Here is a 12,599-nt window from a genome sequence, read left to right as displayed (position 1 = left end):
GAAAATCAGAAAAAGTAAACTAACAAAAATAATATTGAAAATGTGACTAATTCCTATAGAGTCAACAATAACCACTCTTAACTCATTGGAACATAGCCTTCTAGATCTTTCTCTATGAAACCCACTGTGTAAAATTTAATCAAAAAGGGAATTTATTAAAACCATATTGAGTCCCAAAGTTTTGTGAGTTACTGAATCTGTCTTCAAATATAAAGTTTTTGGGTGATGACCTTTCATCCTTAGGGACTGTCCTGATTTCATCGCAATCATCTGTATGTTGTACTGACTACATAGCAATTGTGCCATAAAATGAGTCTTTGCCATGCCCTCTGTGAGGCCAGAGTTTAGGGTGACGGAGTACATGATAGAAGCATGAACCCCACAGTGTCAGCCCACTCCTGTAAAATTAGTTACTTAGTGAGAACCAGTGTTGGGTAGAATTCCATGGCGGTGAATAAACATTCGTTACATCTATCAGTATTGGTGTGGGCAGAGGTTTGTTAAACAGGAAAACAAATCCAAATCAGAAAACGTAGCTATTCCAGTTAGGCCACTTTTCTCAGACTTCCTGGATGTTTTCAACTCATCACACATGCCCACATGTGTGGTAGCCCACAAGAGCAACAGAAGGACAGCTGCTCCTCCTGCACACCCAGTGGAGGAGGAATCCGGTTCGATGAGACAGGCCGGGGCAGGATTTGGGCAATCAGTGCTGGGATCTGACAGTCAGGTGCTGAGTAAGAAGTGGTGTTGGCAGTGGTGGTCTGGAGAGAATCTACTTCTTTTTCTGGCCCACTGCTCCTGGCTTTGTTACATTCATGCCTAATTTATATCAGGCATTCAGGTTTAGTTTTAATTGCCGGACAACTAAATATTCAACAGGAGCAGAAGCCAGATAAGCCTTGGTGAGGGGAAAGTCCAAGTTGCTGAAACCCACGTATAGTCTGCATTTCTGCCTCTATGCCCACATTGTTCATGAGATCACCAGGCAACGCTGGAGTGCCTGGGGAAAGAAGTGGGCTGACATCCAAAGCTAGGTAAACCTTTTCACTTGATTATTGAGCACTTCCTCTACAGTGGAGACCTTTGGTGGGTATTCACAAAGAACCAAATATCCTCATACTCCAGAGGATCCGTCCTGAGAGATCCCCTGAATACCTCTTCTCCCAAGCATCTTTGTCACCATCAGCCTTGCATCTGTGATCCTTCCGAGTCTGGCTGCTGAGCTAAATCCTCAGCTACTGACTAGTATAGGTGACATGTGCACCTCAGGCCATTTCTCCTTTCAGACAATGTGGTCAACAGGATGAAATCCTAAGAATTCGCCCTACTGGAAAATTCTCCCTAGTTGTTCTTCAGGGCCAGCCTTGAGTTGGGCTTTAGTGTTGTGGCATCCACTTGTGGCTGCTGTGATCATATTGTGCAGGTTGTCTGTTCAGAGACCTGATCTCAGAGACCATCCCTAGTCAGATGTGTAGGCTGAGGAAGAGCGGCCGTGTGAGAGGACTGGGCACTCCATGCAATTTGTTGTGTCTTCAATTTCTGCTCAAGCCCAATCCCATACAGAAAACTTCCACGTGATCGTGAGAAGCAATATAATTTGGTAATTAAACATGTGGACTTTGGAGCCAGAGGGCCTGGGTTCACGCCAAGCTCTGCTACTTATGAGCTTGATGACTAGAGGGCAAACTGCTCATCCTCTCTCCGTGTCAGTTTTCTCAGCTAACGTAGGGATAATAGCAGTAATAACAGAACTGCCTCCCAGAATTTTGGTGAAGATCAAAGGAAATGCTACACGTAAAGTGCTCATAAGAGAGCCTGGCACAGTGTGTGCACACACTAAATACTAGCTGACTTTATGGATTGGTGGATCAGATGACCCCGAGTTTATAACGGGCACCAGTCGCTTGGTTACCTAATGGCTCATGATCAGGCCCCCATATTTATCAGTGCCAAGCAACAAACCAAGATCAGTCTCTCAAAAGGAGAACAGTTATATGCCACAGAGTTCAGGGCCAGGCTGCAAAATCCTGGGGGCCTGTGCTCCGCTTCGCCTTTCTGGACGTGACAAAGCTCCATTCTGCAGCCTTGTCTGCCACAGGTGTTTCAAGCACATTGGATTCATTGGATCAGAGGCCAGAGCTTCCTGGACCAGCTACAAGTCTTCTCTTGCTGCAGGCTGCACTCAAAGCTGGCAACCTCTCAGATTACTGAAGAAAGGAGCTGAAACAGCACATCTAAATCTGGCCTTCAATATCCAAAGAGAAGGCTAGCACACCATTATATTTTATTTCCAACACCCAGATATAATAGATGTAAATAACTTCAAGAGCATAGATACTAACGAAAGTTTGTTAACAACTAGAAAGTGATACGTCTTTGAGTTTTTATTACCTTTGTGGTTAATGTAATTTATTATTTAAAAAGTTTTTTTAGTTTATTTATTTATTTATTTTGAGAGAGAGAGAGAGTGCAAGCGGGCTCTGCACCATCAGCACAGAGCCCGATGTGAAGCTCGAACTCATGAACCATGAGACCATGAACTGAGCCTAAATCAAGAGTCGGAGGCTTAACTGACTGAGCCACCCAGGCACCCTGTGAATGCAATTTATTTAACTGTAAGTATATTTAAGTTTTAATAATGACTACATGTACCAACCAGCTCACTAAATTCCTGAGAATTTATTAATTGACTTTTGTGATCTGGTACAAAGAGTCTCTAGCACATTACTGATGAGAGAATTCAGGGGTATGAAAGATGTTAGGGGTGGAGAATGAAGAGAATCAGCTATTTCTACAAAGGTCATTACAGAGGCTTTGTGCGAGGTGGGAAAAGCCTCACACACAGGGGAGTAGGGAGAATCTGACAAGGAAGTCTGTGTTAGCTTGTGTCTGCCAAGGAGCAGATGGCAAAATGGGATTCGAAGTTAAAGAGATTTCCTGGGAGAGGAAGCAGGAGGACATGGGGAGAGCCTTTAGATGACAGTGCATGTGTGATGCCTGTGGAAAGAGAGAGGGAAGGAAGGGGGATTGGGGAAGGAAGAATCTTGAACTGCAACATAATTCAAGTAACGGTTTGGCCAGGCCAGTGGGGAGTCTTCAAGTCAAAGCTGCCAAAAGGCGGATTCTCACATCTTGCCAGAATGGGCCCAGCCTTGGTACTTCCGTGTGCTCTGTCATTGGTTTGGGAGCAGCCCCAGAGAGCATGGCCTCAGTGCAAGGGTCAGCAGCAACCCAGTGTCAGTTATACTCTGTGCAGCAGGAGATCTGAGTGGTGTATTTCCATAGGCTCGGGGGTTTGGGGAACTAGAAGCCATCTGAATCCTCCTGTGTGTTCACATTTCAGCATTCAGGGTCTCACTCTTTCCCAAGCAATGTTCTATCTTCACAAAAGAGATCTGGCAAAGCTGTGAATTCAAATGTATTTTAATTCAGCTCATTCAAAAGGTCCATTTCTCCCCCTCTTTCTCTCTCTAATAGATGCAAGACATGAAATTCCTTTAGAAAGTCCTTTAAGGAGTTCCTGATTTGAGGGGGGGATCTGTGTTTGATTTTAAAATGTCCACAAATTATTTGATGCTTCTCCCTTCAACATGTGGTGTGTAACTCCTTTTCCCTGAGTGTGGGCTGTATCTACACTTGGTTTTTAGCAGGACAATGTGGGAGAAGTGATGATGGGTGATTTCTAATACTAAATCATAAGACATTGTGGCTTCCTCCTTATTCTCACTTGGATCCTTTGCTCTGGGAGAGACTAGCTGTTATGTTGTGAGGACACCCATCCTACCTATAGAAAGGCCCCCATGGAAAGGAATGGAAGCCTTCTGCAAACAGCCATGTGAATAAGCCATCTTGGAAGTGGATCCTCCAGCCCCATGAAGACTTCAGATGATACTGGAAGCCCGACTGACATCCTGACTGCAGCCACATAACAGATTCTGAGCCTCAACCACCCAACTAAGGTGCTTCTGAATTCCTGACCCATAAACACTACTCTGATGATTCTTGTGTTAAGCCATTACATTTAGGGATTATTCGTTATGTGGCAATAGATGAACAATATAGATTAAAATTTTTTAATTAATTTGCTTAATGTTTATTTATCTTTGAGAGAAAGAGACAGAGCATGAGTTGGGGAGGGGTAGAAAGAGAGGGAGACACAGAATCCGAAGTAGGCTCCAGGCTTTGAGCTGCCAGCACAGAGCAAGACACGGGGCTCGATCTCACAAACCGTGAGATCATGGCCTGAGCCAAAGTCAGATGCTTAACTGACTGTGCCACCCAGACACCCCAGACCAATATAGAATTTTAATGCCTGGAAGTAGGATGCTGGAAGGGAGCAGGACTGGGCAGTAGGTTAAAGCAGGAAGAAGTTTGAGGACAGTGTTAATGAAAGATTAAAGAACTTTGAAGAAATTGGTAGCAGAAGCCTCATGGACTTTGAGGAAGCTGTGAGTGAAGGCTTGCAGGGAAATGAGGTTAAACACTTTGGAAATGGTGAGAAATGGTCTCCTTGTTATACAATAGCAGGAATTTTAGCCACACTGTCACCCAAAGTAACATGGAAAGTAGAGACGGTACCTAATGAACTGGGTGATATAACTAAAGCGATTGTTCTACAGAGTGTTGAAGGTACTGAAGATACTGCTTCTTGCTGCTTACAGTAAAATGCAAGAGGAGGTAGATAAGCTGGAATAAGGACAGCTAAACAAAAAGGAACCAGGACTTTATGGTTTTGAAAAATTCCTAGCCTCTCAGATGACAAATGATGTTTAAATTTAGAAATGATTTGTAGCAAAGATCAAATCCAAAAGGACACATAAAAGGACATTTCCATGAAAACAGTATAAAGATGAATCCAAGGATGTAATTGTTAACTGTTAAGACCTCAGAAAGATCAATGATGCTTTGTACCTCTCATTTAAAAAAAATATATTAGTTTTTATTTTATATTTTAAAAGTTTATTTATTATTTGAGAGAGACAGAGACAGTGCAAGTGGGGGAGGGGCAGAGAGAGAGGGAAAGAGAGAGAATCCCAAGCAAGCTCTGAGCTGGTAGCACAGAGCCTGACGTGGGGCTCAAACTAATGAAACCGTGAGATCGTGACCTGAGCTGAATCTAAGAGATGGATGCTTAATCGACTGAGCCACCCAGATGCCCCATATTATTTTTTAGAGAAAGAGAGAGAGGGCTAGCATGCACCAGGGAGAGGGGCAGAGGAAGAGAAAGAATGTCAAGGAGGCTCCATGCACAGTGTGGAGCCTGACACAGGGCTTGATCCCACAACCCTGGGATCATGACCTGAGCTGAAACCAATAGTTGGACGCTCAACTGACTGAGCCACCCAGGTGCCCCCGAGTACCTTTCAGTCAGACAAAAGACCTACTAAAAATTTTTAAAGTTGCCTCACAAATTCTTTCACTCAAACAATAGAACTTCCAAGAAACTGAAGGATGTTTTTCAGCCTAATCTCAAGGTAGAGAAGGGATTATCTTGAAGAGATCTGTGGGTTTGTGGTATGGACCCAGTAAGATTCATAGGAGACCTTCAAAGAGAGAAAGAGAGAGAGAGAGAGGAGAGAGAGAGAACCGGTGACACAACTTTCTAGATGACACATGTTAACAGACAACAATACTGACAGTGCCTTGGTCAGGTAGGTGGGTGGGATCAGGAAGTAGTTAAAAGTAATACTGAAAAGAGGTAGAAGAAACAGGGGATAACAGTCACCCCAAACTTTTCCCTCACCATAGTTCTGCTTAGGTCTGTCCTTTTCTAACCTACCTCACTCTCCCAAGCAGATAATGGTCAATTCTTTATTTTTTATTTTAGAGAGAGCGCAAGTGGGGGAGAAGGGCAAAGGGAGAGAGAGAGAGAGAGAGAGAGAGAGAGAGAGAGAGAGAGAGAATCTTAGGCAGTCTCCATACCCAGCGCAGAGTCCGATGTGGATCTCACTGCCATGAGATCATGACCTAAGCCCAAGTCAAGAATCCAACACTTAACCGACTGAGCCACCCAGGTGCCCTGATCATGGTCAGTTCTTAAAAATTTTTTGTTCTGCGGTGCCTGGGTGGTTCAGTTGGTTGGGTGTCCGATTTCAGCTCAAGTCAAGTCATAGGTTTGGTCCCTGCATTGGGCTCTGTGCTGACAGCTCAGAGCCTGGAGCCTGCTTTGGATTCTGTGTCTCCCTCTCTCTCTCTGCCCCTCCCCTGCTCTCTGTCTCTCAAAAACAAACATTTAAAAAATTTTTAAAAATTTCGTTCTGAACATTTGCCTCCAATAATTTGGTATTACATTCTAGTGCTTCATCAACAATGATATTCATTTGCTCATTCATTCATTCATTCATTATTCATTCAAAACTTATATAGTTAGAGCCTCTACCTTGTAGAGCTTGAGGCACTCTATAGAACACGAGAAGAAAACCTATAAATTCCCTACCCTCATGAGCTTATACTCTAATGAGGGAAACACACCATTAAGGAGTAACCAAAGAAGATAGTACGGTCAGTGATGCACAATATGACCGCAATCAATGAGGGGTGACAGCAGCCCTGCTGACGGTGGTGCTGAGGGCATGGCTCTGAATAGAAAGGTTTGGAAAGATCTTCCTAAAGAATTTTGACCTACATTCTCTTCAGTAACAGTTTGCACCTGGTGGGAATGGGAGTCTCTCCCTCTCTCGCTCTTGCTCTCTCTTTCTCCTTACTACAAATATATGAACTGTTTCCACTTGGTGAAGAGTTGGGTGTGTGGTATAGGCTGGCATGACAGATTGCAAGAATCAGAGATCGTGGCTACTACCTCTTTCTCTTTGTGTGTTCTAGACCCACTGCCCCTGCTCTGGATGTCCCTGACACCACCCTTAAGTGATTTGTGTCTCCCTTTCTGATCCCCTTCCTCCTTCTCTTCCTTTTTAAACCTTCCAGAGCTGTTAACCTTATCCCTTGGTCTCCTTGCTACCTAAAGTGAGGTCCCGAGACCAGCAGGGCCAGTATCAACTGCAGCTTAGAAGAAAAGCAGAACCGCAGATCTACTGAACAGGAATCTGCATTTAGCAGATGCGAGTTTGAGAAGCCCTACCTCAGAGATATTATCCTCACATGTCTGGGAAAGGCCTTCCTCTGGTTATTTACTCATTCCCCTTTATTCCAATGCCCATTCCTATCATTTGTCCACCAAAGTCACTGTCTTTAGTCTGTTTACATAACTGACCTTAAATATGCATGTATTTTTGAAACGGTAGTGTTGAGTGTGTATATATTTTCAATTTACATAAATGTGAATGTATGAGAAACCTTATCATTTCGTACCTTTTGTCACCTTCATGTATTTATGATTTAGTTATGTTGTAATGTGTAGATCTAGTTCATTGGTCTAGTTCATTGGTCTAGTTCATTGGTCTACTGCATAGGATTTCACAGGCATCCACCATCTTTAGCTATTTCCCCATGATGGGCGTCTAGGTGGCTTTGAACTTGGTCACCCCAAATAACACTGTGTGTCCCCTTATGGTCTTGTGCAAAATTTTCCCTGGGCCAGACATGTTCAGGGGTGGGATTACTGGGTCATGAGGTATATGCATACTTAATTTCACAAAATTCTTCCAGATTGTTCTCCAGATCATTTCTGTTTACTCTCTCACCAGCAACATCACATCTTCTAATATTTGGATGTAAAATGGTGTAATATCATTGTTTTAATTTGCATTTATCTGATTACCAGTGAATTTAAGTATTTCTGTATCTTTTTGCTAGCTATTTATTTATTTGACCAAAAATTACTATGAGCGCCTTTTATGCTCCAGGCACCATGCTAGGCCCCAGGGAAAAGTATTCCCTATTCAGTTTACATTGGGTCTCATGTTTGTGTGTGTGTGTGTGTGAATTTGTCAAAGTTCATTGTATATCTACATATTAATCCCACATATATCTACTGTTTTAACAACACAAAAATCAGGGCACCTGGGTGGCTCAGTTGGTTAAGCTTCCGACTCTTGGTTTCAGCTCAGGTCATGATCTCAGTTTTCTGGGTTTGAGCCCTGCTTCGGTCTCGCTGACAGTCTGGAGGCTGTTGGGATTCTCTCTCTCTCCCTCTCTGTCCCTCCTCCACTCATGGTCTCTCTGTCTCTCTCAAAAATAAATAAATAACCACAAAAATCTCCCCATCTGAATCTGTCTATTAACTTTGTCTATGGCATCCTTTGATGATTAGACAGCCTTCTTTTGATAAAGTCAAGACGTATCTTGGCCTCCTATATTATGCAATATCACAGTGACAGTCTCTTACATTTTGTTCTATTAGCTTTTAGTAATGTTTGTAGTTTTGTAGTTTTACCATTTACAGTTAGTGCTTTATTCCATCTGGAGTCCACCATTTTATGGGGTACAAAGCAGTAATCTAACTTTGTTTCTTTCTATACAGTGAGCTGGATTCGCCCAACACAGATTTCCCTTTTCTCTAAAGGCTTCATCAGTTAGCATCAGAGATCTCAGTGTTGAATCTATTCTGGAACTAAGATGAGTCAGAGGTTTGCAAACATTTGCAGTTAGAAAATGTCTCTGTGAAATCTGAAACCGGGCAGCTCCAGTGTGACTGCTTTGCAGAAAGGTTTCACTTGTGGCTAATGTTATGTGGAGCAGCAAGAGCCAGGGGCTTGACAGCGGTGGACAGGTGCTGGTGGTGGTGAGGACATTTTCCTAAGGAGGACTTGCAGAGCGGGCAACTACAAATTAAGAACGAGACTGAAATTCACCATAAATGTGTCACACATCCAAATTTGCACACTCACGTCTAAAATTTATGCTTTGAAATTCGGACATGGCTTAAGACCCCTCAGGATTCAGCATAGCTAGAATTTCAGAGCATGAGTCCTGGGAGGTCAGAATAGTGGGTTCAAATCACAGCTAGGTCACTCATTAGCTGTGTGACCCTGGGAAGCTTACTTCTCTCTGGGCATTATATGAGATAATCCTTACAAAGCACTTAGCCTAGTGCCAGTATACATCAGGTATTCAATGAAAAAAGAGGACAAAAAGGCCTATTAGATAATAGACTTTGCATTCCACGAAATACAAAGAACAAACAAACTCTGGCCCTCAAGGAATCTATGATCTAATGTGAGGATGAGAAAAACTACAAAATTAATTGTACCATAATAGAAAATCTCCTATTTTGCTCTAAGAGAGTTACAATCTGTAACTCTTTTCTTTGAAGTCTGACTACCTACCAATTTGAGGGCTGGGGGCCAGGGAATGGGATTGTGGACTGGGGAAGTTTCATGGAAGGAAGTGGCTTTTAGGAAATCTCTAGACCAATGAGTGAAGGTTCCAGCTGGGAGATTCCCAGTTTGGCTGGAGTGCAGATCAGTGGTAAGAGAATGGCCCAGGCGTGGTCCTTGCGATTGTGTCATTGAGACCTTGGAAGGCTAAAGTGGGGTTGAATTTAATCTGATAGAGGAGATGGCCTGCTGGGAGCTGTACTTTAGGAGGATTAAGTCAGGAGTGGTTGCAGAGTGGGTCACAGCCAGACAGGAAGGAAGTGCAGACAGAACCAGCAAGTGGTTTGTGTTCTTCTGGACACTTAGGTGAGGTCTGAGTGTGGGTGAGGGCCCTGGGAATATCGGGGAAGGGAGCAGAACAGAGGCCCGGAACTGAAGAATCAACATGATCCAGGACGGGCAAGTCTCCCAATAGGTAATCTCTTTTGCCTGTGGCTGCTCCTTCAAACCTCAGCTGCACCTCCTTTCTCTCACTCAGCTGATAACCTCATTCCTTGCCTCCTTTTACCTCAAAACGTTTCTTATGTTCATTCTTTTCTTTTTGAATGCCCGTGTCCTCTCCATTCGTCGGAGGCCAGCCCTTCCACTGGTGGCCCCGGAACCACTGCTTCCTCCTCCTTTTTGGGATTCCCATTAAGTATTTCCTCTCCTCACATCTTCAGTCGCTGTCATAGTAACCTTAAAACTGACACTGCCAGTTACTTTACCAGCAAAATGGGATTATTCAGGAATAGTAGAGAATTGCAACGGGAAACAAGCAAACACCAGCAAAACCAGACACTAGCGTGGAGAACAAAGGAGAGAAACACCCTTTTTTAGAGGAAGGGGGAAGTTGGGAGGGCTATTAATAACAAAAAGTCCATTGGCGTAAACTGGGAGGTCAAAGTATAGTGGCTTCTCATTGGCTGAGTTGTGGCAGTCTCTCATTGGCTGGGCTGTTGCTGGGCGAAGAAACATTTCTTCCTCCTGTTGGGCTAGTGCAGTATCACCTTGCAAAGTACTTCTGTTCCTGTTGGGTCTGCAATTGACCACAGGTGGTAGGCCCCCAGAACTCCCCCTCCTGGTCTCCTGACTCCATTTAAAAGGAGGCTTCCTTTTATTAATTTTCAGTCTTCGCTGGTTATTTCCTGGATACAAACATGCCCAGGTAAGTCTCTCTTGGTCTGAAAGAACTTCCTTTGGACCTTGTTCTGTTCTTAAGAGGAGGCTAACTCAGCATTGGACTTCACAGCCTTCACATTTATTCCTCAGCCTTCCAAACTTGAATGCTTACTGTCACAAATACTGAAGAGTTACCGATGACCTTGTGTATGTCAAATCCAACCATTTCTTAGTAGTCCTGTCTCCTTTTAAATTCAGCTGAGTGACACCCCTTTACCCCCCTTCCCAACACCTTCTTGCACCGACTTTGGAAACAAGAAACAAGTCTTCCTGTTCTCTCTCTTCCCTAATTCTTCCTTCCCACCCTCTTTAATCCCCTGGCCCTGAAAACAAAGCTGATTTTAACTGTTTTGTCTTCATCCTTCCACACAAGGAGGGAGGACTCTTTTCTTGCATGAAGTTAAAGAAAAAAAAATTACATGTAAGTATACACATATGTCTTAATACACATAAATATTAACATATATAAGTATAAATAAATATAAATATGAATGGTCTTTAAAACTTCATCACTGACTTCCTTATATATAGGACATTTTTAAGTTATTTAAAAAATATCATCCATGGAACTGGAGAGTGTGATGCTAAGTGAAATAAGCCATACAGAGAAAGACAGATACCATATGTTTTCACTCTTATGTGGATCCTGAGAAACTTGACAGAAACCCCAGGGGGAGGGGAAGGAAAAAAAAGAGGTTAGAGTGGGAGAGAGCCAAAGCATGAGAGACTCTTAAAAACTGAGAACAAACTGAGGGTTGATGGGGAGTGGGAGGGAGGGGAGGGTGGGTGATGGGTCTTGAGGAGGGCACCTTTTGGGATGAGCACTGGGTGTTGTATGGAAACCATTTTGACAATAAATATCATATATTGAAAAAAAATAAAAAATAAATAAATAAATCAAATAAATAAAAAAATATATATAAATATCATCCATATCTATAGCTATCTGTTTATATTCAATTTAATAGAATAGTGATCAATTAGAAAATTGGCACTACATTATGGCCCTGAAAATATATCATAAAGACATAATTGCAACAGAAGTAGCAACAGGGAGGCAGATTTCCAGTCTTCTTGGAATTTTGCCAAAGGCTGAAGTGTACTCTTGATTTCCCTTTGTAACATTAATCTCTACCACGGATTTTACTGCCACCTCTCTGTGAGGAATTTCCAGTATCTCTTATTAAACTACATGCCCCCAGTTCCAGTTTCCCTCTATTGCCTCAAACTCAACACATCCCAGCGGAACACATCATCTTCCACACCTGTTTCTATCGAATTTGCCTTCCTTTTTTGCTTCTGTCTTCCTAGGCTCAAAGGACTTCTATATAGAGGCAACACTCTTCAATTGTGTGTGATAAACATGTACAGTCAGTGCAGTGAGCATGATTTTAGAATATGTAGCCATAGACTTTTAAGAAGTGTGGTAGTGAGTGGAGTACTGCTTTTTTCTAAAGCAACAACACAAAAATCAGTCAACATTTAAGTTTCGAAAAGCCAAAAGGAAGGCCAAATAAATAATGTTCTTTTAAAATGCTGCATGAGAAGTCTGATACCAATGTAAAAATAATTCTGATGGGTGGAAAGAATTACGTCACTAATTGGTTATATTGTTCATAAATAGCAATTGATGACAACAATAAACCGTCTAATTATTGGAAATGAATAAGGGGGCTTGCTTTCTATGATTTTACAGATCTTCTGGGATTTCATTTGCAAGCACATTTTATAAAGACACTTAGACCAATGAAGTGGGAACTGAAGTTCTCAGTGAGGAAATAAAAAGAAAATCTTCAAGAATTTTTATTCTGTTTATAAAAATCATTCACTTGATTGGTTTTAGAGTTAGTAAAATTCAAGGACATCCTATGACATCAAGTTTTACTTTGACAAAAGTAGAATAATTCTAAAATTTTCTACAAAATTCTGACTATTAAAAAAACCAGCTCTATAACAATCTTAAGATTTAAGAACCAGTTAGCAAGACAGAGTCCATGAGAGTGTTATTTTATATAGTGACATTATTTTCTTAAAAATTTAGCTCTGATACCACTTTTCAGTATTTTCAACTCGATTTTTTTAAATCTTAAAGCTGCCTGAATCGAGATGTATGGGTAGTTTTAAACTTTAGAAGTCTTCAAAAAGTTCACCACTGACTTC

The sequence above is a fragment of the Acinonyx jubatus genome, chromosome B1 (assembly GCF_027475565.1).
Source record: "Acinonyx jubatus isolate Ajub_Pintada_27869175 chromosome B1, VMU_Ajub_asm_v1.0, whole genome shotgun sequence".
Lineage (NCBI taxonomy): Eukaryota > Metazoa > Chordata > Mammalia > Carnivora > Felidae > Acinonyx > Acinonyx jubatus.
Note: the sequence above shows the minus strand (reverse complement) of the source record.